The sequence below is a fragment of the Pinus tabuliformis genome, chromosome 5_2 (genome assembly GCF_031772625.1).
Source record: "Pinus tabuliformis cultivar Carrire ecotype Pingquan chromosome 5_2, CPIR1, whole genome shotgun sequence".
Taxonomy (NCBI): Eukaryota; Viridiplantae; Streptophyta; class Pinopsida; order Pinales; family Pinaceae; genus Pinus; species Pinus tabuliformis.
Window position 1 is genome coordinate 817,023,279 of NC_142306.1, and position 27,114 is coordinate 817,050,392.

General features: G+C 39.2%; 1 protein-coding gene across 2 annotated transcripts in view; it reads right to left on the reverse strand.

Moving 5' to 3' along the window:
* The window catches only part of LOC149161812 (sodium/calcium exchanger NCL2-like), a 197,422-nt gene that overhangs the window by 56,627 nt on the left and 113,681 nt on the right, over positions 1-27,114 (reverse strand). The gene's annotated exons all lie outside the window — the stretch shown is intronic.

Sequence of the window (27,114 nt, forward strand, 5' to 3'; positions counted from 1 at the left end):
GAAAACAAGATAAAAAATTAAAATTTACATTGATTTTCCAAACCAAAAATAAGGTTGGGATCTGTACTTAGTCACATATTTTATAATGTAGTATGAATAAAATGCGGTTATCTCCGAACAAATAAAAATGCCAATGATGTCTGTCCCACGTCAACAATGAACATTGACCTTGAAGATAGCTCCAACATTATTTTACAAAATAAAACTTCCAGGAGAATTGCTTCAGATTCTCCCAGCAATGGAAAACATGACAAAAACCGTCAAATTGTCCACTCTTGGCCAGTGTGGCCTTGGATTGAAGCCTATTATCCATGCAACAACTATCATCTTATAACAAAGCTGAACTCGACAAAAGCGAGTCCTTCCACCCATCTATCCTTTAGACCATTGGACACCCCACCTGCATTAAGCACGAGGGATAATGAGTGCATTTAATGAAACATCAAATATAGTCATTGGGAGGCATACTAAAGAACCAAACAACCTTGGTAGATTAAAAGAATTATGGGAAAAGTCTTGGTCAAAAAAGCAAGGCATATTAAGAGATTCTACTATGCATAGATGCCTTATAGTTACAGGTGCAAAAGTTGGACAAAAAGTCACAAAATTGGTGAGGAAGGCAGCTAATCTAGATTCTACTATGCATAGATTCCCTATAGTTACACAGGTGTAGAAGTTGGACAAAAAGTCACAAAATTGGTGAGGAAGGCCGTTAATTTAAAATTCACATTGTCTCAAGTAGAAGAAGAATTCCGAGAAAAAGATAATGAGGTCACCCTCTTTGATTACATATGCATAGTCTATTTATGACATGTTTCTCTTTTACAATATATTAATCACTTAGGCTTTTATCGTTAATAAGATAGATAGGATAGAATCTAAATATACATATAATTGTAACTACCTCCCACACCCTTGAAGATTGTAGGCTCTCGGAGGGCTACTTATTTATTTTGAATCGATCTCTAAGATCTATTATGAAGACAGGGTTATCAAAAACCTCACTTTTCTCAACTTATTCAAATCATAAAACTAAGACAGTCATTTCATTAAGTTTGTTGAGAACTTTCTAGAAATATAAATTTTATCTCAATCCAAATCTTGGATCAGAAGTTATGCTTGTTAGAAACTTTGCCCATTAAAAAGGCCAATTCATCATTAGGATGCCATGTGGCACCCACATGGCCTTCTGCTACCCTAGGTGGCGCTACCATGCCTTCATCACGAGGTCCACAAGGAGCCAAACTATGGTAGCTTGGCTTATCCTGGCATATAGTTTCCATCACAAGAAAGGGGCCATTGGCGAAAGGTCGTCGACCAAGTGGAGCCCCCCAGTCCATGTCATATTAGACTAGGTTTTGCTCCATTCTTTCCACCCCATATCCATGTTACCCGATGGTTTGAAGACCGTGAACCTAGTGGGCTCACTAGTCCAGGCGGATATTGGTGGCCACCCGCCCATTGCACCTAGACCTCTAATCAGTTTCATTAGTTTCCTTGTTTATAGCAGCGTTTACTATTTTTAGCAATTTTTCAGGTCCTAAACTTCCGAAGCAGTTTTGACCCCCCAAACAACGTTTTTTTGAGGTCCGCAGTAGGACCACAACTACGATATTACGAAAAATCATGTAGTACTCAGAGAGATCTTTCCAACGAGGTATTGTACACGCCAAATGAAAATAATATGACCAAGTTACGACTTCGAGAAGTTGGCTGCCCAACTAACCCCAATGAGGCCCACAAACTCTTGGCGTTCCATCTCTTGGGGTTAGGTTTATTTTGTTTAGGGTTTTCCATTGTTCAATAATAAAAGGGCCCTCGAGCCTCATTATAACAAAGTTCAGAGGCATGTAGCCACCACATCTCTTCTCAGAGATAAGCTACCATCGTCCGAGCTAGCTTATTTCCATTTTTGTATGTAAGCATATTTTAGTTCTTTGATGTTAATGAAATGAAAATTTATTTATGTGTATATTTGTATTTTGTTGCATTCCTGCAAAAGTCAAGATCAGTGGTATTAGATCCATCTGCTCTTTCTCTGTTTTTCTTTGCATGTTCCCAACGAGGTCAGGGTATAAGGAGTTAAGGCTCAAACTAGTTGAACCTTTTTCAAAACCAGCCTCGCGAACCCCGAAGGCCTCACATGGCTAAAGAATATGAAGACGAGGGGGCAGGAGATCCTTTCAAAATATTTCTCGAGGAAGCCCTTGAGCGACAAAGGAATGCGATGATGGATAACTTTGCCCAGATCCTTCGGCAGCTACCCACAGGTGATGCATCTTCATCCAACAGCCACTCTGGAGGCGCCACTCCTTTTAAGGTACAAGTTAACTTTGACATTCCCATATTTGAAGTCCAAATAGATGCAGACGTCATAGATAGATGGTTAAATCTGTTGGAAGGATATTTTTTAGTTCATGACTTTTCTAATCGGGAAAATATTACTTTTGCACTCCTCAAAGCTGCCCCACATGTCAAGGATTGGTGGGAAACCTACTATGAACAAAAGGACGATAGTGAATTCTCATTGTTTTCAGTCGCACCCACTTGGAATTCTTTCCGAGATTCCATCAAGGAACAATATTACCTTGTTGGGAGCTATGAAGATAAATACATAAAGTGGACCATGCTGTGACAGGAAAGGGACAAAGATGTGTCGGAGTTCACAAATTTTTTCCATACCCTTCACACGAAGCTGGGTATCAAGGATTCTGAGCGGCATTTGATACTGAAGTACCACGAATATCTACACAAGTACATCTGGGACAAGATGGAGTTCCTAGACATCTCCTTTCTTGGCGCCGCCTATCGATACACTGTCAAGATAGCGCAGAAATTTAAACAAAAGAAGTGAGACTTTGGATCTGCGAATTTGAAGCAAGAGAAAGGCGCCCCCAAACCGCAGAACAAAGCATAAAGCCAACGCAGGGAGACCAAGGACAACCCGCCGAAGCTACAAGAAAATAACAACACCATGAAGACAAAGAACGACACAGGGAAATGGTGTGAGTTCCATAAGAGCCTCACTCACAACATGTGAGTGCCGAGCCAAGCAGTCACTGGTGGCCGAGCTGAAGCCTTCCAAATCAGATGCATGTTGTGGCTCTGAGTCAAAAACCAACAAGGGGAATGACAAAGGGAAGCAGATTATTGATGCGGATCCTACTGCCACCGTTTCCACTACCAAGATCTAGAAGGATGAGCGAGAATATCCAAAAGGAGGGGCAGCAACTCTTCCACTCACAGATGTGGATGAAGGGTTCTCTGTTGTAGTTCATTTTCGGTAGCAAGAGCCAAAAGAACTTCATTTCGATAGAGGTCGTGAAGCAATTGTGCCTATCGACCACACCACACCTGCAACCGTACACCATCGGGTGGCTTCACCAAGGGCGAGATCTTCGCGTCAGCCAACAATGTCGTCTTCCCTACAGCGTCAAGTCCTTAATAGATGAAGTATTGTGTGATGTTGCTCCTCTTGAAGTTTTTTTATCTATTGTTAGGCCAAACATATTTGTGGAAGCGACATGTTGTGTATGAGTCTAGGCCTCACACTGTTATTATTACTTTTGGCAATAAGTTGTACAGGATACCAAAGGTAGCACCACTTATAGCCATCTCTTTGATCACTACGAAGCAATGCAGTAACATCATTTCCCAGACTAGGAAATTTGTTTTCCTTATGATTTTCCCCCAAGGAAAGAAGAAGATTGTGGCCACGGCCTTCAGACAGGGCTCCTTAGCATGACAACAGTAGATGGACAAGGTTGTGGAGGAGTACAGGGACATCTTCACCTCACCCACAACGGTACCTCTACACCTTCAAGTCAAGCACTCCATCCAGCTGACCTCGTGCACACCATTACCCAATGGACCGATCTATCGGCGCTCTGTTTTGGAGAATGATGAAATCAAGAGGTAGATTCAGGAGTTGTTGCAGAAAGGGCACATCATGCCAAGTTCATCACCCTGTAGAAGCCCAATTGTGTTGGTATAGAAGAAGGATGAGACCTGGAGACTTTGTATTGAATATTGGGCACTGAATAAGATCACTGTCCGGAATAGGTATCGAATCCCACGGATTGATGAACTTCTAGACCAGCTCGAGGGGGGCAAATATTTCAACAAGATTGAATTGAAATCCAGTTATCACCAAGTATCGATCAAATCCTCTGATGTGTCGAACTCTGCCTTCAAATCCAAGGAGGGTCTTTTCGAATCGTTGGTCATGCCTTTCGGGTTGACAAATGCCCCCGCAACCTTCACGAGGTTGATGGATGACATCTTGCGACCCTTCACCAACTCATTCATGGTGGTGTATTTAGATGACATTCTGATCTTCAGCCAGAGTTGGGAAGAGCATCTCCACCATATTCGATAGGTCCTCCAAACCCTGTGGCAACACAAGTTGTGTGCCAATTTGGAGAAATGCACTTTTGGTATGACCTAGGTTCAATATCTGGGGTACATAATTGATGAGTGGAGTGTGCATGTGGACCCAGCCAAGATACAAGTCATTCAGGATTGGCCAGCCCCAACAACTCTAACACAGCTCCGCAACTTTTAGATCTTTCCAACTTCTACTGCAGGTTCGTGTTGGGGTTCTCTCATATCACTTGGCCTTTGAGTCAAGTCACCAAGGGAGGAAAGAAAGCAAAGTTCTTTTGGTCTGAATCCAAACAGAAGGTGTTTACCCAGTTGACATCTGTGTTCCTTCAATCGAGCGTGCCAAGTTGATTTGGGAGGTGCACTACAGTCGAGTCATTGGACGTTTCAGGGTAGAGAACATAGACGCAGTGCTGCTGAAGTATTTTATTGGCTGAACCTTCGACAAGATGTTGGAAAGTACATCAGGTCCTGCACTACCTATGTCATTTCCAAACCGACCATCAAAAATCAAGGCCTATATACTCCTCTTCCTACTCCTAGTTGACCTTGGGAATCCATCTCCATGGATTACATGTCGGGCCTTCCTTCTACTAAGCATGGCAATGACTATGTTTTCGTGGTCGTCGACAGATTCTCTAAGATGGCCATTCTGGCGACCTGCATGAAGAGTATCATAGCAGAAGCCACTGCAAAGCTCTTCTTTGAACGAGTGTGGGTACACTTTAGGATCCTACAGTCCATTATCTCAAATCGGGACAGCATGTTCCTAAGTACATTTTGGTCAAGTCTCTGGTCGATGTTGGATACCAAGCTCACTAAGTCCACGACTTTCCACCCCTAAACTGGTGGCCAAATAGAGGTCATCAACAAGATGATCATACACATTTTGTGCATGTACAACTCGAAGAATCCACGCACATGGGATGAAATCCTCCCTTATGTCCAGTACAGTTACAATAGAGCTCTCCATAGCTCATCTGGCCACAACCCCTTTCAGGTGGGATTGGGATTCCGACCACTATGTCCCATTGATGTGGCCATACCATTTGCAGCTACTCAGAAAGATTTGGTTCATGTCCAGTCTGAAGCTGACAAGGCTAACAACTTCATTGAACACATTCATCACATTCGCCAGCAGGTCCATGACATCTTGGACAAAGCCAATGCTAAGTACAAGCAGCAACATGATTAACATCAGGTGCCACACAAGTTCCAAGTGGGCGACAAATTTTGGCTACATTTATAGAAGGAACGTCTCGCTGGGCTCCATCGCAAGCTTCACCCACTCTGATATGGTCCATACACCATCACCAAGGTTGTAGGGAGCAATGCCTTCAAGCTCAGCATTCCACCGTTCCTTGACCTCCACCCAGTATTCAATGTGGACCGCCTTTGACCATACTTTCCACCAATGCTAGACACATTCGACATTGCAGAACAACTCAATTCAATGGAGTTAAACCCAGACTACATGGAAAAGACCACAACTAATCGAATCATGGACACGCAGGTCAGGAACACTCGCCAATAGAGGATCCAACTATATCAAGTTGTCAAAGTGAGCCAACTCCTTCACTAGGGCAAGTGGTTCACCAGGGACCAAGTTCAACAGAAATTTCCTCACCTCATGGAGGCTCTGCACACAATGGGGACCATTGTTTCCTAAGGAAGAAGGACTGATCTAGGTGGATATTGGTGGCCACCCGCCAATTTCAACTAGACCTCCAGTCGATTTCATCAACTTCCGTATTTATAGCAGTGTTTACTATTTTAGCAGTTTTTCGGGTCCTAGACTTTCAGAGCCGTTTTGACCCCCTAAACAACATTTTTTTAAGGTTTGCATTAGGCTTGCTGCTTTTGGCCTATGGAAAATCATGTAATACTTGGAGAGTTATTTCCAACAAGGTATCGTACATGCCAAATGGAGATAATATGACCAAGTTACGACCCCGAGAAGTTAGCTTCCCAACTAACCCCAGCGGGGCCCACAAACTCTTGGTGTTCCATCTCCTGGGGTTAGGGTTTTGGTTGTTTAGAATTTTCCCTTGTTGTTCAATAATAAAAAAGCCCTTGAGCTTCATTGTAACACAATTCATCGACATGTAGTTGCCACATCTCTGAAGCCCTTGAGCTTCATTGTAACACAATTCATCGACATGTAGTTGCCACATCTCTTCTCAGAGATGAGCTACCATTGCTCGAGCTAGTTTATTTCCATTTCTGTATGTAAGGATATTTCAGTTCTTTGATATTAATGAAATGAAGTTTTATTTCTGCTGCATCTCTATGTTTATGTGTATATTTGTATTTTGTTGTGTTCCTGCATGAGTTTGGATCACCCACTCATATACTTCTCATCTTTAGCCCAGATCTATTAGCCTTTACTCTTTTGGTGGAACTTCTTTGGGAGCATGGTGGCCCAAAGGCCAATGGGGTCCAACCGCTTACTAATGTCATGTTGGGTCAAGATCCCAACCGCAATTCCTCATGAAATTTATTTACATACATGTTGGCCCAAATGTTTGAGAGTTAGACACGTCTCTCCTCCTACACGTTGATGTCATGTCCAGTCTAACTCCCAACGATGGTGCCTAATGCAATTTCTTTGCACACCTGATGGCTTGGGAGTCCAATAGGACCCACCACCTACTTATTGATGTCATGCTAGCTCAGAATCCTAGTCACAGTGCCTCATGCAATTTCTCTGCACACCAAATGGCCCAAAGGCTCGATATTCCAATAGGGTCCACCACTCGTTTGTTGATGTCATGTCGAGTCACCCCTCCCCACTTGACCTCTCCACTTAAACATTTTCGTGGGCTCGAAGACCCAAAAGCCATGTTACTTGGGAGCGAGAGCGGGAGCGAAAACAGGAGCGGGAGCAACCATTTTCAGAAGCTCCCGGTTTGGGAGCGAATCCGGGAGCGATTTTTTAAAAATATATATATATTTTAATTTTTGATACATATATGTCAACAAAAACATGTAGAATGATGAATTAGACATAAAAAACATAAAAAAACATAGATTGATCATTGAACCATATCACATCAATCATCTAGAAATTATAATCGTCATCAACCATGTCCACAAGTTAGTAAAATACATATTACAACTGCAACATATTGAGTCTTATAAATCATGATTCATCAAATTCAATATTAAATTTTCAACTTTAAGCTTTCAGAATTGAAAATTCAATAACATTTATCATCATTGATCACCAAAGTTGTACTTTTAAGCTAAGTTTAACCATTACAAGAAGTAATATCGAAGATATTTCTAAGTCCTAACTTCTAACTGTTAACATGATATGAAATGTTAAAAATTTATAAAATGAAACATGAATAATGAGATGAAATGAAACAACTTTAGTCTTTCACAAAGCATCATATTCATAATTCACAATCATTACCAATGAGTTATAATTGCCAAGGCCCAACTTCAAACTTCAAATTTTCATTGTCACAGTGATATAATGTTTACAAAAAATATCATAATGATATGAAAGAGTCAAGAGTCAAGAGTCAAGGACTCAAAACTCAACAGTTATGAAAACTAAAGTCTAATAGAAACTAAAAAAGACAAGTAAACTGTAAATCTACATGTGGCCCTTTCCACGAGAGTCTCCAGGAGTATAAGCAGGTCGTGGTGGTCTTCTAGGAGTCTCCCACACAAACCGACGACCAGAACTAGAACCTCCACGCGAGGGTGTAGATGGAGGTGGCGACAGCAAAGGAACAAGACTCGGACCTCGAGTACTGCTACTGGATGGTGGAGGTGGAGGTGGAGGTGGCATGGCTGCTGCTTCATTTTCATCCCTTACAAGTTCCTCTTCTAGTTCTTCAATATGTACAATGCCATCCTCCAAATTGTCATCCTCTGGGTGATTGTCCCAAATTTTATATGTGGGATCCTCATTAGCCCGATCACAGTAATGACTCAACAACCTCAAGTTGTAGTGCACATAAACCAAGCTTTCTGCTCGGTTTTCATTGAGTCTGTTTCTTTTCACATTATGTATATAACTGTAGGTGCTCCAACACCTCTCTGCAGAAGAAGAATTTACAACCTGTGAAAGAACTTTTTTTGCAAATTTTGGCAAAAGTCCGTGGCCGCCATATGTTTCCCACCATGTGAGAGAATCAAATTTATCTTTGTCGTCCATTGCATGGAAGTTACCATACAAACCAGTGCCACTGAAGTATCTGCCTATTTCAAGGCGCACAGCTGCACATTCCTCCCTGTCAGGTACCAACTTTTCTAATGCTTCCAAATATCCTTTAGTTACCTCTTGATCTAAATGGGGTTTGGTCCTAACCCCACCCCCTGCTGCAGGTTGGCCCAACCAAGATGTAGAGTAGTATTTTGGCGTAAGGATATACACCAAGCAATGAAGTGGAAGGTTAAGCCTATTCCACCGTTCACACACACAATCATGAATCAGTTTGTACAAGTTGGGATCTCTATTATGAACAATGTCTTTTATTTCCCCCAACATGGTATCCATTTGCTCATACACCTCGCCAATCACTGGTTTGTCTGTATCTGCAAACCGAATCATGTGATAAATTGGCTTAGTGAAATCCAATACCTCCCTCTCACTTGTCCAAAACTGCCCATCAAGAGCGGCCTCCTCCACCATTTCAAAACCTGCCATGTCAGCTACATTTGTAGCCCTTTCCTTTAACACCTGCCAATGTGGACTTGATACCATGCTAGTTAATGCCTATCTTACCTTCAAAAGGCGCCTGAAGGTGAGGTAATAGCTACCAAATCTAGTCCTCGCAATCTTCAGCAACTCCAATCTCGAGTGACTGCGGAAAAGGCCACGGGTATTGCTATGATTTGTAATAAATTTTATCATTTGTTTTCCTTTCTTGTACAAATTACCAATCCATTGGTATTGTTCATTTTTGTTTTTGACAATATCATGCAACAGAAGGTTCAATGTGTGAACCAAACATCCAGACCAAAATATGTTCGGGTATTTATCCTCAATAATTGCTCCCGCTGCCTTACAATTAGGAGCATAATCAGTGATGACTTGGATGACATTGTATGGGCCAATACGCTCAATTGTTTCAAGTAATGCTTCTGCAATGTTGATGGCGGTCTTGAACTTGTCTGAGTAATCATGTGCAGCTAGAAAGATGGGACCACTAACAGACACAGCAAGAACACTTATCAATGGCTTGCCTTTTACATTTGTCCATCCATCAGATACAATGGACACCCCATTGTCAGTCCAAGAACTTGTCATTTTATTCAAAGAATGTGATATTTTTGCTTTTTCATGATCAAGGCCAACGGTTCTTGCCTTGTCATACCCAGGGCTCTTGTATCCTTTAGGGGCATCATTTATGGCAGAAACCATTTCGTGCCAATAAGGTGAGCGTAGAACATTGAATGGTATCCCACATGCATAGAGAAACCTGTAAACTTTTGAATCCACATCATTCCCACACCCCTCATCAAGGAAATCTGATATGGTTCTACGCCTTAAAGATGATGACCCTGTGCCTCCATGTCCATATCCACTGCCTTGGGAGGATGCTGAAGGAGTTCTTTGTGATTGTGAGCTTGGTTCAAAGAAACCCCTTGATTTTTTTGTTCTGTATTGGGCTTCCTCCTCTTCCCTTATGTATTTGGCTCTATCCGCTGTTGACACCGCTGTACAAGTTTTGATTCCTATTTGTTTCTCTCCATCCCATGCCCTTTTCCCGCAGAGGTGTCTTCTAGCACGGATGTATGAACCTGTGTAATCAGTGTTGCAATGGGGGCAATGAAATTTAGTGGTTCCACCCCCTCTCCCTGTTTCAGCCCTGTGAACATATTTCCACAATGGAGTTTGGTCTTCTTTAGTTTTTTGAGGGTCATGTTCACCCTCCTCCAGCTCCTCCTCACTGGGGTTTTCACCCATTTGACTTTCTCCGGCTTCTTCATCCCCCTCTTCAGTTTGGGGCCCCCTCCGTTTCCTACTCTCCAGCACCATAATAACCATAAAAGGGACCAGGAAGAGGAAAATGCCAATAAATATAGCCAGGTCCATGGTGTTTGATGTTTGTAGGGTTTTGATTCTTGAATCTGCAAATTAATTTAATTTATTGGGATTAATTAATTTAATTTATTAATTTAATTTAAATACATGATCTTTAAACTCAAACAACTAAATCAAATTAACTAAATTAACTACCTAACCAGCTAAACTAACTAAATTACTAAGTTACTTACCTCTGCAAGCTTGCTCCTTGCTCTTTGGCACTTGCTCCTCGCTCCTCAGCACTTGCTATTCGCTCCTTTGCTCTTGCTCCAGCTCCAAACTCAAGCTCATTGAAGTTATAATGAATTTTTTTTGGCCCATTGGGCTTATAAAACTAAAAACAATTTCTAAATTTTTTATTTTTTTCGGGGCTCCCGGCCCGGCTCGAATCGCTCCCGAAGCGATTTTTAATGTCCGGGAGCGATCAGGGAGCGATCGCTCCCGAGCATTAAAAATCGCTCCGGGAGCGCCGGAGCGATCGCTCCCTGTGTCGCTCCCTAACAGACCAGGGAGCGCAAATTTTTTTAAGGGAGCGCGCTCCTAAAAATCGCTCCCGTCCGGGAGCGATTTTGGTAGCGCGCTCCCGAGCCGCTCCCGCCCAGAGCGCGATTCAGGAGCGGGTTCGAGGGGGGGGGGGGGGGGGGGGCGCTCCCCCGCAACACTGCCCAAAAGCCTAGTGGTAGGGTTCCACCCCAAACCCACTACTTCAATTGCTCCACTCTAAATATCAGCTCTCCGGTATTGGCCTAGACCACTCGACTTACTCATTTAGTTCTTTCAAAGGTTTGATGGTCTGATGGCAAGGTTCAACTAGTAGGCTAGGTTCTACCATCGAACTAGCCCTCTTGTTCCCTTTGTGCACATTCTATGAGCTACAATCTAGGCTGACAAGCCGATGGTCATGACTATCATGGTGATTGCTTGGCACAATTCCATTAAAACAAGGTTTCACCCACAGAATTTAATTTCCCATGCAGGTTTTTGTACATACTAGTTCCCATTCCACTTCGTTGGACCAAGCAACCAAAAAAAACACCAAGCTTGATTTTATAAAATAGAAAGGATGATTGGCCCATGCCCAATTCCCGGTTTATTGAAGCACATGGCCCCAAGGTATCAGACATTAGCTTTCAACAAGTTATATTTATAAGAAAGGGGCAATCCTATAATGCCAAATTCATGCAAGCTATGGCGCAAGGATCCGAGGTCTTGATCTTTGAATAACTGACCCAAAATGAGAACAAGGGGCACAAACAAAGTCCCAAAATACCCTAGAGACAGAATATGAGAAAGGGCATGGCTCCAAAGATCAATTCACATAGTCTATATCATAGGAGAAGCATATAAAAAAAAAAATATCTCTACTATCCTACTGTAGGATAATTAAACTCATCCTTAGAGCCCTATATCCTCTATTAGTAAAAAAACTTGGAATACTCATAATTGCATAACTACAAAAAGAAAGTTACATATTATCCTTAAACACCACAACTCCACTGAGCAAGCTAAGTTATTTAATTCATAAGATATTATTGTCAAGAAGAGAGTGAGCATAACACATAGTTAATCCCATTATTCATTAACTGAATACACCCCATCACAATGAAAGTACATAATCAATTCACAGCATGTTAGACAACGTGTAAATTATGAATATGGTACTGACCTATCTAGTTCAAGCATTCATTTCAGCCATTTACAGTTAAGATAGCTTGTCAAGTATGAATATGAAGTGACCTTCAAACACTCAATCATGCACATACAAGTTTTTCATTGGTTAAATACAACATGGAATACCACAATCCATAAATCAAATTTACATAACTAATTCTACTTATTTGGGAATGTTAAGGTAGCTGGAAATTGAAGGAGGGACTTTCACTCTCCACCCAACAATAAGCCCACTACACTGTAACTTTCTTGCGGTTGACCACCCTTAAGCTAGATCCAAAGTCTGAGGGGTTATTTCTTAGGGATCTCACATTGAAGGCTTGACTAGACACTCAGGAGGTGCAATCCACTATGATGGTGGTTTCTCAACTACTCTCTAGCAGTGAGCACCACAATGACTCACTCACTCCTCTGAGCTCATACACAGGGATTTACCCAATTCTCAACAACAGTTTAAATTAGACATAGGGCTCCACAATCAGCTCCAAAAATGGTCTTCTCTTCTACTATCATGTTCCACAACTCCACGCTATCTACACTCAACCTTGAATGCCATATGTCATCTAGCAGAACAAGAAAGAGCCATACACTAGCACCAAGGAGAGAGAGGGAGTGAAAACTCTCTCACATGATCAACAAAAGATGAACTCCCATAAGAAGAAACCAGTAACCCAAACAAAGACCTACTGATTAACAAACTTAGATCGATAAACCATAAATTAACAAAGCATATGATTAGTCACTGCACAATAGATGAGAGCCACTCCCATCCCCTGGTTTCTCTATTGTTGTGCATATATATTTCCTACCTTTGTGTCCCTTCCTGAATCTAAAAAAGTGCTCATTTGGATCTTTAATCTCCTCGGGACATGGGGCATCTCCCTCTTTCTTCCATTGTGTCCTCGATCTGTGAGGGGGAATGGGCATCATCCTATGCCCCTCGCCACCCTAATCATGTCTCATGAATGACTATTAGTTGGAAAACTCTTCCCCAATTTCTTCACATTTCAAACTTTTGTCATCTAGTGTGATTTACCTACAACTAGTGGCTCAACACTTTAATTCAGTTGGTGTTGGGCCTCTATATTAGGCATAAATTAAGGCCCATGCCTCTAAATTAAACATAAATTAAGGCCCATCTGACCATCATTCAACACATTAAACCTCTCTTTTTGCATTAGATAATGTATTTTTAACTTTAATACGTTCAATATGAAGGTTTATGAATAATTGCATATTTGTGCCTAATATTATTTATTTTGGTGGAATATTATGAGAATATTGGGCAGATTATGAAGATTTGAAGGAGGAGATAATTTAGGGAATTAATCCCTACTACAAGAGGATCAATATTAAATAATAAATCAACAAGATATTATGGAATTATGGCACAGATTGTGGAGCTCCAATGATTGAGAATATCTAGGAATGTGTTCCCTGCCATTTAATACAAATTCCTAGTATTGGGAACCAGATCCACTAATCAAGGGATTTTGGTGGGGAAAGCTTCCTCCTTTCATGGGGAATGATTCCTAATCATTTTTTATAAGTAAGAAGTCGAATTTTCCTATAGGGGTGGATTTTTATTAGTCTTCTTGTGGAGAGAACTCGTATTTTTGCAGCTCCATTATCATTTCTTGCAGGGATGTAATTGTATTGATGAAAATAATGAAGATTGGTGTCATGTTCAGCTTCTAAACCTTGGTCTCCTTCATAGGACTCTGAGTTTCCTTGGGCTTGGCCATCCCAAGAGCCTCAGAGCCCTTTTGTATCATTTACTTTTCTTCTTTTTCACTTCTTATTCACATGCATCTCTTGTTCTTCTTTCTTTCTATTTCTGCATTTAGTATTAATGATTTCTTGTTGTAGGATTGGGTTAAATGGTTGATTTAAGTTCTTTTGCAGGATCACAAGCATAATTTAATCATTGGAAAATATTTGGTAGGTCATAGTAATCATTGAGCTACTTGGATTAGTTTGCTTATTCCCAAATCTAGATTTCTGGAACTCCTTTGTGGCAAATAACAATAAATTTCTGCTATTTTTTAGAGAATGCTAAGAAACTTCAATCAAGTTGATTCCACTTTCATTAGATCACAAAAACATTCTATTTAATAACAAAATATACCCCATTGCATTTTCATTTGATTAGGTTAGGCATTTGATAGATTTACTAGCTCACTAATTCTCGAATTTCTAGATTTTAGACTAGTAATTTTCTGCTATTTTTTAGCATGAGTTAACAGAGGTATTTTTTATTATTCCACTTGGAATGGAGACCTAAGACATCGTAGTCAATAAAAAAAATTGTCCCATCCAATTTGGATTCGATTTGCTAGGTCATTCAATGAATTATAACTTCCTGTAGTAAATCTGTAACATCCTATAGTTTCCTATAGTAGCCTTCCAACATGCTTTTACTTGCCCAGATTCGCTCAAGAAGCTTGGTTATTATCCCTTACGGTTGAATCAAAACTCCTAGTCTATAAATAAATGATTAGGGAAGACCAAAAACCACTTAGGACTCGCCTCTCTACCCATGCAAAACATTTCAGTGATTTGGTTTAATGGATAAATTTATGAAATAGAGAATACAATAATGGTTGCTACATCCAATGAACTTTGTTAATGGACCTAAACTCTTTAAAATGTAATGCTTGACATTTAGTTCATGATATTTACTTTATGCAATTAGAATAGGTTTCTTTCCTTGTACTTTCTTTCCTGCAATAGGTTGAGGTTTCCATTTCGAGCATTTCATTTTCTGCAATTAGTTTAGGATTTGACTTCACTACATGCACTCCATTACATCATCAAAACAAAGGAAGGATGCATTGTATGCTGCACATACAATGTCGATACCTCTTAAGTTTGTACGAACCCCGAGTTGATAATTAAAGTCGGTAGCATTGGGAGTTGCAGCTTTCTTGTTGCAATACCGAGGCTCATCACTTGGGTCGCTTCCAATGCACGCAAGAAAGCTTCCCTCAGACTATGGATTCCTAAGATAGTCCTTCCTATACTTGGTAGTTAATTAATTAATTTTAAATGCTTAATCAGTGAATCAACTAGCCATTGTTCTCCATGCTAGCATTTTATTCATAATTTACAAGGAAAAGAGTAAGAAGAGGGATGTTACAAACCCCACCCCCTTAAGAAACACCATCCTCGGTGTTGTATAAAAAAAGAAAAGAAACAAAAACTGAGATTTATGATTACATCCCTTACATTAGAAATATATTCCATGTCATGATTTTCCATTTTAAGTCATGTCATTCATTATCCATGCTTTAGTCACCTCTAGACCTTCTAACATTCCAACACATTCCTACATGGTTTCCCATTGCTCCTCAAGGCATTCACAGTGAACAATTTCAATGCATTGTCTTTTTTGGACAACCTAATTCATTCATGATCCCAATGAGTATGTACATAAATCTTTGAAAGCCTATTCTTTCAAGTCTTCTCTTCTTAGCAATCACACAACTTCCAAGTTCAGGCATCCTATTCTTTGCTTCCTCACTCCTTCAGGTGATCCATTCCTTGGCAAGGCTTCTTCACATAACAAGAGCCTTGTTGGACTTGCAACTAGGGAATCCCTCTAGGTTTCTCTAATAACACAACATATTGGTCATAACATAAATGATGGTGATCAGTGCACATCATAGGTTTACAATCTCACCACAATGGCCTAGTCCCTAGGGTCTTCATCTCCATTATGCTCCCACTGCACTACTTTGATATCACCTTGCAATCAACATCATCTATCCTTGTTGGATAGTTCATCAATTTACCTATATCATAAGCATACATTTTTCATGATATTAATCATAATAAACTTAAATCAAATCAAGCCAAAATTTCAACAAGTAATGCTTTAAACCTATACTTAACTCTGTGGTTATTCTTAGCCTCCTTTGCCTCCCCAGGTAACAACTTCAACTCACTATCTAATTCAAGTATGCCCCCTTGTGCTCACATTCTAGTGAGTGAGTGATGAATTTGTTCTCCCATCAGTTACTTACCCCTTCAAACCGTTGGAAATGTGCTCACTACTTAGAGGAGGATGGGGATAATGTTTATTAACTTTTAAAACTTCTTCCAATTACTGAATCACAACATACATTATCCCATTTTAGATCATATCACATAACAAAAAAGCATGAGATCCATACAAACAACCAAATAAACACCCACAACAGGACACAAGATATTTCTAGTGGAAAACCTCCTCCGGGTCAAAAGTCACCCTTGTCATTGTTGTGTTGCTCAAATAATTTTATTATTCATCAAGAAATTCAGTTACATAGAATATACAAAGGGCTACTATCAGTTTGGAACTTTGATCTTCATCTCACGACTCTACGGACACTCATCTGATCTTCTGGAAGCCACCACAACCAACGAGCCTCGCCCAACCCCCATTGGACTCATGAAGAAATCTGTTCTTTATACTAAATTTGCTGGATCCCCCACTCCACTCTTCTATGTGACCCTCGTTTCATGAATATTTCATACTGGAGCCAATCTGAACTGCTCAACTAGAACAACAAAAAACAATCACATCAAAGCACATAATTAACACTTCTTAATACAATACTAGCATAACCTCAATCACTGAATCATATCCTCCACAAAAAATTCACTACTACAACAAATCTATCGCAATCATATCAACAACATATATAAACTCAAATAAAATTATTTCCCATGGAATCTCAAATACATTAGCAAACTTGCTAGAAACCCTATCAGTTTTCTTTTGTATACAAATAGTCTTCAGCCATGAGTACTTTTGTCTCTACTACTGCTACAACTCTGTGCATACTCTACTACATCAAATTCTCTCTCCTCACCATTGGCTTTCCAAAAAAACTATGATAACTTTCTCACTCAAGAGAAGCAATCAAAACCAAACTCAACAAGACACACAAATATATAGGAATCCAGTCACATCAACCTTGAACAAGTACCATGGGAAGATACTAGGGTAATTCCAATACATGATGTAAATAATAGGGTAGCCAAAATGCCACGTGAAAATACTATGGTAATACCAATACCAAGTGAAAATATGAGGCAAGCCATAATACCACGTGCAAATACCATGGTAATACTAATACCAAGTGCAAATACTAGGCAAGCCAGAATACCATGGTAATACCAATACCAAGTGCAAATACCAGGCAAGCCAAAATACCAAATGTAAACACCATGGTAATACAAATACCAAGTGTAAATACTAGGCAAGCTAGAATACCACGTTTATATTCTATGGTAATACCAATAAAAAGTACCAACACCTATACAACTATCAAAGAAACCATACACAAGCATAACATCTTCCAAAGCAACCATCTACCCTACCAAGTGCCAACACCTATAAAACTATCAAAGAAACCATACACAAGCATAACATCTTCCAAAGCAACCATCTACACTACCAAGTACCAAACATATGCGAGACATTTGTAACTCATGTACCAACAACTCAAGCTATCAAGTTGACATCAATGCCAACCAATCAACACTGCATCCAACAACTGCATCATCGATGCATATAAAACACACTCATCTCCACACAAGCTACCAAGTTGACATCGATGCCAACCATCAACTCATCATCAATGCCAACAATATCCCCCTTTGGCATTGATGACAACCCTAGCTGAACCATCCAAAAAACCTTTGAAAACCTTAACTCCTTATTTTTGTTGTTGCGCTACTATGGATCTTTATTATGTCAAGCAATTTGTCTTTTACATAGATAGCTGACTCCCATCAGCCAGGAGACTCAAACTCATATATTATTGGCCAAAACCCATCATTCAAGAGACTCATTTCTACTAATTAGCTTGGAAGACTATGTTCTCACATAGATCTACGGACAACCATCTGCTGGAAGCCACCACGATCAACAATCCTCACCCAACTTCGATTGGACTATTCAACACCAATTGGACGGATAAATTGTTCCTTTCACCAATGCTCCAAAATCACTGCTCCACTCATCTCCACACAAGCTACCAAGTCGACATCAATTCCAACCATCAACTTATCATCAATGCCAACAATCTCCCCCTTTGGTATTGATGGAAACCCCAGCTGAACCATCCAAACAACCTCTGAAGATCTTATCTCTTCACATTATCCCCCTTTGACATCAATGGCAAAGGGAAAAATTCAAGTCGTCAACACTCTTTGAAAAACCAAGGGATACATAGCTGAATAGATAGTAACTCCCCCTGGACACTAGCTGAATCTAATAACAATGCAACAACAAACAACAACTCTCTCACTCCTCATGCCAGCATGACAACAAACAACAACAACAATGGCTCCCCCTTTCCTCAAGGAGCAACAACAAACTCTCCATGAACACCACTCTCAACCAGTAGCAACAATGACTCTCTTTCTCCTGAAACAACAACAACAAACACTCCATCAAAATCGCTCTCAACTAGCAACATTATCATATCAGGACCATTAGCAACAATATAGTGTGAGAAGAAACAAACTCTCTCAAGAAGCAACACAACACCCATATATGATCTGGAACCACATACTGGATATGCTCCCCCTAAGCATCATCATCATCATCATCCCAGACTCAATTCCTTCTTGTTGAAGGGAAAACCTCTTGGACCATGAAGACTAACTTCACACAACATCACTGATATGAAATCCTAATTGAAACAACAACATCCATCAACCCACATGCATGTTTGGTCCATCCCTCATCAATGCATACTAGACACTATAACTCTCTCTTCAACACAACCTTGACCAATGATATCCAATGCAATGTAAGTACATGGTTGTATAATGAGATACAAGGTTGTAAAGTGACTACAACATGATATACAATAGCCCAAACATGGCTACAAAAACTCAAAAACAACACCGACTTGACATGACTTGTAACTATTCCTATCACCAACTCATGAGAACGTGGACCCAATGACTTGAACACTTGATTACAGGGCTTCAAAAACATGATGCATGACTGCAAATGATGAATTAAAATATGAAACATGTGGTTGTTATATGATTCTTGAAACTTTCCAATACATGACCAAAGCTCATGCCCCTCTCCAAGACATACTCAATCAAACTCCTTGACCAACACTACTAAACACTTAGATCAACATATGAATGATTAGCAATATGTAAATCTCATCATGCATATCATCATCCTCTTGCAGAAGATAGATCCATTTGTATCAAGGCATCATCTTCTAGAAGCAAATGTTATGATATCAGTAATAACATATATCCATGACAACAACTGAGAAACATAAAACTCTAATTTGTAGCAGCAACATTTGACACATACTCCCATCATGACAAGAGATAGTCCATGAACTTGCAGCAACAACATATGACCATCATGTCACATCATCCAAAATGCACAAAACAAACATATATATGATAAGAGCAACAAGGTAATATTTTCAATGAAGAACCATAAGCACTTATCACTTATCAAAGGTCAACAAATCTCTCTCCATATTTCCCAAGCAGCTCCCAATGCACTATCATAGAAGAAGTGATAATAAGTAAGCTAGCACATTTATATAGTAGTAGCAACAGACATGTCCAAAAATATAAGCACTATTTGCAACAACAAACAACCATCCTCTCATAGTAGTAGAAAACAAGCCAACACATCTCACATCACAAGAAAACCTAAATAATGTCACCATTCTTGTGACCAACAACATAAGCCTCAAACTATTATGGTAGCAAATCATGGATCCATGAAGTAACAAATTTGACCAGCAAATCCTCCAACTAGTATCATCTACAATGAACATATCATATCACCATGAATACTAGTAACCACCAAGTCACATAAGCATAATGCCAATAATTAAGCAGTAGCAAATAATCTTCAACTTGGAGCAACTCTATTCATTTTGTGCTCCATAGTGGTCATAAGAACACCATCTAGCTACAATATAAGAGTCATCATAGGCATACATATGGAGCATAAACAACAACAACATAAATGCATAGGAATCATACACCAAATGGAACTCTATCAACATGTGGCCATACTCCTGTACAATAGTTGGAGCAATGTGAAATAGATACATCAAGATCAACTCATCAACATATGAACTGTGGCTCCTAACCACTAGAAATAACACATGTCAAAATCTCTCACTAGCGGCATACACAACTTTGTTCATATAAAATAAATTTTACATGAATGCTCAAAACAATCTCCAATTTGAAAATAAGCAATTAGATGTTGACTGATACAAGGCTATGGAGAATCATGTAAGTCATGCAAACTCAAAACACATACTCCTCAAACTCTAATAGCTCCTACAATGGTCAATGTTAGATAAATGTAAAGCATGAGAAACTTTCAAGCACTCTCCTTTTCTTTTCTTGCTAACATGGAGCCATAATGCCACCAATAAGCCACTAAAAACTGGAAGCATGTGAGATGCTCCCCCTGCACATGTACCATCTCCAAAATAATCTCCTACAACAACAACTGTTAGTTCTACAAATCCATGATAATCAAAATATTTATGCAACCTCCTTAAAATGGAAGCACATCTACTGATTTGCATGAAACCCAAAATGTGGCCATATGCTCCCCCTGAGACCATGCATGCCACAATTTTTAGTGAGAGTGCTTTGATGCTCCTTTCTCCTCCAAATCTTGTGAGGTTTTTTGTGGCATGTGAATCTTCTTCTATTCTCTTGTCTTTTTGCAAAACATAATGTTATTTCTTGAATTCCTTTGGATTGCTAGTTCTTTGCACCTCATATTTTCTCCTCCAAACTTTCTTTATCTTTAATGGTTGGGTTGCACTAACTATATGCTTTGATCTACTATATCTGCATGCTAATTCCTTGTGGCCAAGGTTACCACACTTGAAACATTTAACATTAGTAAAAACTCTACCTTGGTTTTCATTCCTCAACATCAATCTTTGTTTCCTTGCAAAGTATTTGCATTCCATTGCTCTATGTCCAAAACTATTGCAAGAAAAGAAATAACCATAAAATAAAATTTGATACCTTTTATTGCAGATTCTGGGACCATAAAAGCTTGGTTGCTTCCTTTCTCTTTTGAAGTGTTGCATGTAGTGGTTGTGATTTGCATGTCTTTGTTTTTGTTGGTAACTCCTTTTATTTCTTGATTTCCTTTGTTGATGCTACTTCCTTGGACTTTTATTGAATTTATTGGCTATGGACTTATGATTTTCTGCAATATGGTTGTCCTCTACTTTCTCCTTTTCCTTCATAAAGCATGATTCTCCTTCAAAACCCAATCCAGTTTTGATAAGAGATCTTTGACTGATAAGAATCTCATCCAAAATTCCAATGCTTTTCTCCAACTTTCGATACTGAGATAATTGATTGTATTTTTCTAATTCACATCTCAAGGAGGATAGTTTAGATTCTAATATTGCACAATAGGCCTGCCGGTCTTGTAGCTAATTTGACAACATCTCATTTTCCTTATTGACTTCTTCGTATTGTCTCTTTAGATAAATGATTTGCATGTCATTACTCTCATGGTTTCTCTCACTATCTCCTTGAGAGGAGTCTGCATCTGCTACTTCTATGAGTGTGGAGTCTTCTGTAAAATTATTCTTCTCTTCAAGAATGCAACGAGGTTCTTCAACAACTTTTGGAACTTGAAACCCCTCTCTTCCATACATACTTTTCAACTTGTCCATAATTTCTTTTGTAGTCTTGCAATAAATCACTTTAGTTGCATCATGATCTGGTAGGGTCTTCAAAATGATATTCATGGCTTCCTTATTGAATTCATCATATATATTATATTCTAATGAGAGAAAAATATTCTCATCAAGATCAATGAAGTATGCTACCAATCTCACCTTCCATAGTGCATAATTTGATCCACAAAGAACAAGAACTCTATTTCCAACAAAATCTCCTTGATTTCCCATGATCCACCTTCCAGCAGTAAAGATGCAATAAAGGCACCCGCTCTGATACCAATTGTTGGAAATTTGTCACTACTAAGAGGGAGGCGGGAGCAGAGGGGGTAGGGGGTGAATCAGTAGTGACAATGTTTATTAAATTTGAATCTTTTTCCAATTACTGAATCACAACATACATTAACCCATTAGTAGATCAGATCACATAACAAAAACACATGACATCCATATAAACAACCAAATAAACATGCACAAGAGGAAACAATATATTTCTGGTGGAAAACCCCCTCTAGGTCAAAAACCACCCTTGTTGTTGTTGCACTGCTCAAATAATTTTATTATTCATCAAGCAATTCAATTACATAGAATATACAAATGGATACTATCAGTTTGGAACTTTGATCTTCATCTCACGACTCTACGGACACTCATATGATCTGTTGGAAGCCACCACAACCAACGAGCCTCGCCCAAACCCCATTGGACTCATGAAGAAATTTGTTCTTTGTACTGAATTTGTCGGAGCCCCCACTCCACTCTTCTATGTGACCCTCATTTCATGAATATTTCATATTGGAGCCAATCTGAACTACTCAACTAGAACAACATAACAACAATCACATCAAAGCACATAATCAACGCTTTTCAATACAATACTAGCACAACCTCAATCATTGAATCATATCCTCCACAACAATTTCACTGCAAAAACCAATCTATCACAATCACATCAGCATATCTAAACTCAAATAAAATTATTTCCCCTGCAATCGCAAATAGATTAGGAAACTCCCTAGAAACATTGCCACTGTTCTTCTGCATACAAATAGTCTTCAACCATGAGCACTGTTTGGTTCCAATTGATGATGTCAATTAGAGTTTAATTTAATGTCAACCCGGGAAGGTAAACTTAGAAGCGCTTATCTATATATAGATTTAGAAGGATTCCTAATTTGTCCAAGATCTTAAAGTCCCCTTACAAGAACATATCCATTAAGACCTCTTTCAATAACTAATCAAACCTAGATCTAACAATTGTTTGAGATCTATGGTTCTCTTACAAGAACATATTCTACAAGATCTCTTCCAACATTAGAACATCTGATAAGAACTTAAAAGCCTAGATCTAATAATTGTTTGAAATCTTACGGTTCTCTTACAAGAACACTTTCAAATAAGCATGCAAGTGAGGCCATGGGGGCCCTCCATAACTCCACAAGCACACCACTTCAATGGAGACTCAAATGTAGAAGCAAAATTGAAGTATGATCCTTTATTTCAAAATCTCCATTACAAACCAACTCTAAGATTACAACTCTAAGCTTCTAATATTACATACTCCCAAAATTCTAAGATTACAAAAACTTTAAGATTAGAAAACTTCAACATTCTAAGATTCTAAGATTACAAATGGAGGAGATTGTACTCCTATTTATACAATGGGATGAGTAACAAACTCATAATGATCATCCACTAATCTCTCATTTAGTTCCATAAATCTCTGAACCATCTAGACACATAACCCCCTTTCGTCCTTGATCTTCTCCATGAGATCATAATCTTCTCCATGAGGTTTATCTCTTCAAATTCGAATTTGATCCTTCAAGGCCACATAAATGTGTCTTGGAAGCTTCCTTGGCACCTACACATGTCACAAAAACAACCCACTTTCCATATATAAAGTAAAATATATTATTTTTTAATATTTAATCAAGAATTTCTCTCAAAAATGCTTAAAAATAAATAATATTTGGAAAATATAAATGAGACCCATTAATGGTGAATAATAGGGAAAATGGAGTGACAAGGTGGTGAATAGTGAGTGATATAATGGAAACATAGGTGAAAAATGTATGGTAATGAGTGATATTTGAAACCCCAACAAGCACTTCTATCTTTGCTACTGCTACAGCTCCATGCACACTATGATATAACAAATTCACTCGCCTCACCATTGGTTCTCCAAAAATACTATGATAACATTCTCACTCAAGAGAACCAACCAAAACCAAACTCAACAAGACACACACATATAGGAATCCAGATACATCAACCTCGAACAAATACCATGGGCATATACTAGGGTAATACCAATACCAAGGTAGCCAAATACCACGTGCAAATACCATGGTAATACCAACACCAAGTGAAAATACCAGGGAAGCCAAAATACCTCGTGCAAATACCATGGTAATTCCAATACTAAATTCAAATACCAAGAAAACCAGAATACCACATGCAAATACCATGGTAATATCAATACTAAGTGCAACTACCAGGCAAGCTATAGTAACACGTGCGAATACCATGGTAAAACCAATACCAAGTGCAAATACTAGGAAAGCTACAACACCACATGCAAATGCCAAGGTAATACCAATACCAAGTGCAAATACTAGGCAAGCTAGAATACCACGTGTAAATACCATGGTAATACCAATACCAAGTGAAAATACCAAGCAAGCCAGAATACCACATGCAAATACCATGGTAATACCAATACTAAGTACCAACACCTTTACAACTGTCAAAACAACCATACACAAGCATAACATTTTCCAAAGCAACCATCTACACTACCAAGTGCCAAACATATGCAACACATATGTAACTCATGTACCAACAACTCAAGCTACTAGGTTGACATCAATTCTAACCAATCAACACTGCATCCAACATCATCAATGCCCTTGCAACAAACTCATCTCCACAAAAGCTACCAAGTTGAAATTAATGTCAACCATCAAAGCATCGTCAATGAGAACACAAACCCCAAGCAACACTCATTTCGGGAATTCTACCTGTCCGAGCAATTTCCTACATGGGATCTCATCAACTAATCACCCTTCCAAACCCATGAAACCCCCAATCCAAGAAGTCTACCTATTTGAGGGTTTTCATTCATGGGGTTATTTTTAGAGTCTTATAGCCAAGTATCGTTCTAGTGTGCTCTAATATATTGTTCATGGAGTTTTATAGCCAAGTGGTTGTCTGGCATTCTCCTCTCCATTATTCATGGAGTCTTACAGTCAAGGAGTCAGTTATGACTTGATCCCAGTGAGGTAATCAAAGTGTCATAGGGCTACAATGTCACTACAAAGGTCTTGTTACTAGACTCCTTGCTCCATAATTCGACCTATGTGACAACATTCAGTTCCCATGAGATATACTCAAATTTTCAATTCAAAAAATTTTAATTACCCAAATGTGCTTCATTAAGAAGCGAGATCTCGTAAACATGAGACTTTTAGTCATGTTGATAGGCTCCCTTGTAGGTGGTGATATTCTATCATGGTGGTTTCTATCTCACAACCCATTGTACCACTCTAACAATAATCTAATATTTCAATTAGCCAAACAGTTGTTTGTGTTCACAAATTCATTCTCTTCATTAAAAAATTCACAACATATTGAAGCGAACTTAGAATTATTACACTCATAATAATTATATCACCTTCAACTAATTTTAAATAGGTTGACATGAAATTATCGTGCATTGTATATATGCATCATATTCATTCCAACAATGTTCCATGAAGGCTCATCCTCTAGGATGGGGTGCATGCACCCTATTACCACACAATCTAGCAAGCCCTAAGGAGGAAAGGCCTATAGTAAAAATAGCTAAACCAAGTGATAACAATGGGACAATGGCCCACTGCCACAACAACCAGTGTCCCTTGCTCTTTATATACTTTCACCGATGAGAGGAGTCCAAGTAGGATGGTAATCACCTATTGATAGATATTCTAAAGTTTATGGTACTATGTGATCAGGTAGGACCTCTCAAGGGATACTCTATGTGATGATATTTCACCTTTAGAGGTGTTGGTCCCTTCAATATACCTAAGAAATAATTACATAAGAGCTAGGTTTTTTGCGTGTTGTTGTGGACAAAGGCACTCCCATGGTCAAGGCAAGATGGAGAATGGGCTTCTTATGCTTTACTCTATGGATTACTAAGCTCATACAACCCTCAAATAAGTCCCCCAATGTCAAGGAAATGCAAGCTAGGGTTTCCCTCTTAGGGCACACCTAGTGATCTGAAATGGAACAAATTAGTAACAATGTACTAATTCCCCATTCAGAATAAAACCCAAGATGTTTATCATTTTCTTATCATGTGCTTAAGGATTCACCATTTTTACTTAATTAACTAATTCCCATGAGAGTTTCTTATGTGAATGTTATAAACAATTTAACATAAAATATATGTTGAACAACAACAAAATAATAGCAAAGAACATCAAAATACAACACACAACATAGAGATTTGATGAGGATTTCACCCCTCCTGGGCTACATCTCCTTGGTGCAGCTTCCAATGCTTGGGCCTCTCTATTATTCTCAAAATTAAAACAAAAGTTTGTTTATAATGCTCAAATGCCTCTGAAACCTATCTAAATGAGTTCAAAATTGTCAAAACTGCTAGAATTGACTCTTTTGGCACCTAATTTGGATAAGAACTGAAGAAGTTATGACCTCTCCCAGTTCTCCCACAATTTGTTCCATAATTTGCTCCACATCTGGCATGATCCTACAAATTAGCCCCAAAATCTGCTAACTGGGCAAATATTTCGCCGTGCGGCGGGCCACAACCTGTCGGTCGTATCGCAAATCGCAATTGACATAAAAACCTAGTGGATGGTCTTATGAATGAAGCAACGATTGTGCAATTGCGATATCGTTGAACCCAATGAGATTATTAACTAGAATGCATAATTTATCGCATCTGGGGATCCCATCGCTCGTCGCAATCGGCAGAGTCTTTTCAGCGGTCATAAATATTCAGGACTTGTGTGCGATTGCGATCTACGATATCGCATCGCAACCCGAACTTTCCAGGGGCCGATTACCGAAATGCCTTCCCTTCGCCGATTACGACTGTGATATGCGATTACCTTATCGCATCGCAACCCTGTCTGTTCTGGGGCCGATTTTAAACACCTTTCCACCCGCAACTATGATTTGCGATATGTGGGTGCCAATGGTAACCTGCCACTTGGCACCTCCCTATTTGCTGAAGGGATTTGCCACATCATCCAATCCTGCCACCTACACAAGTAAAACTTGAACTTT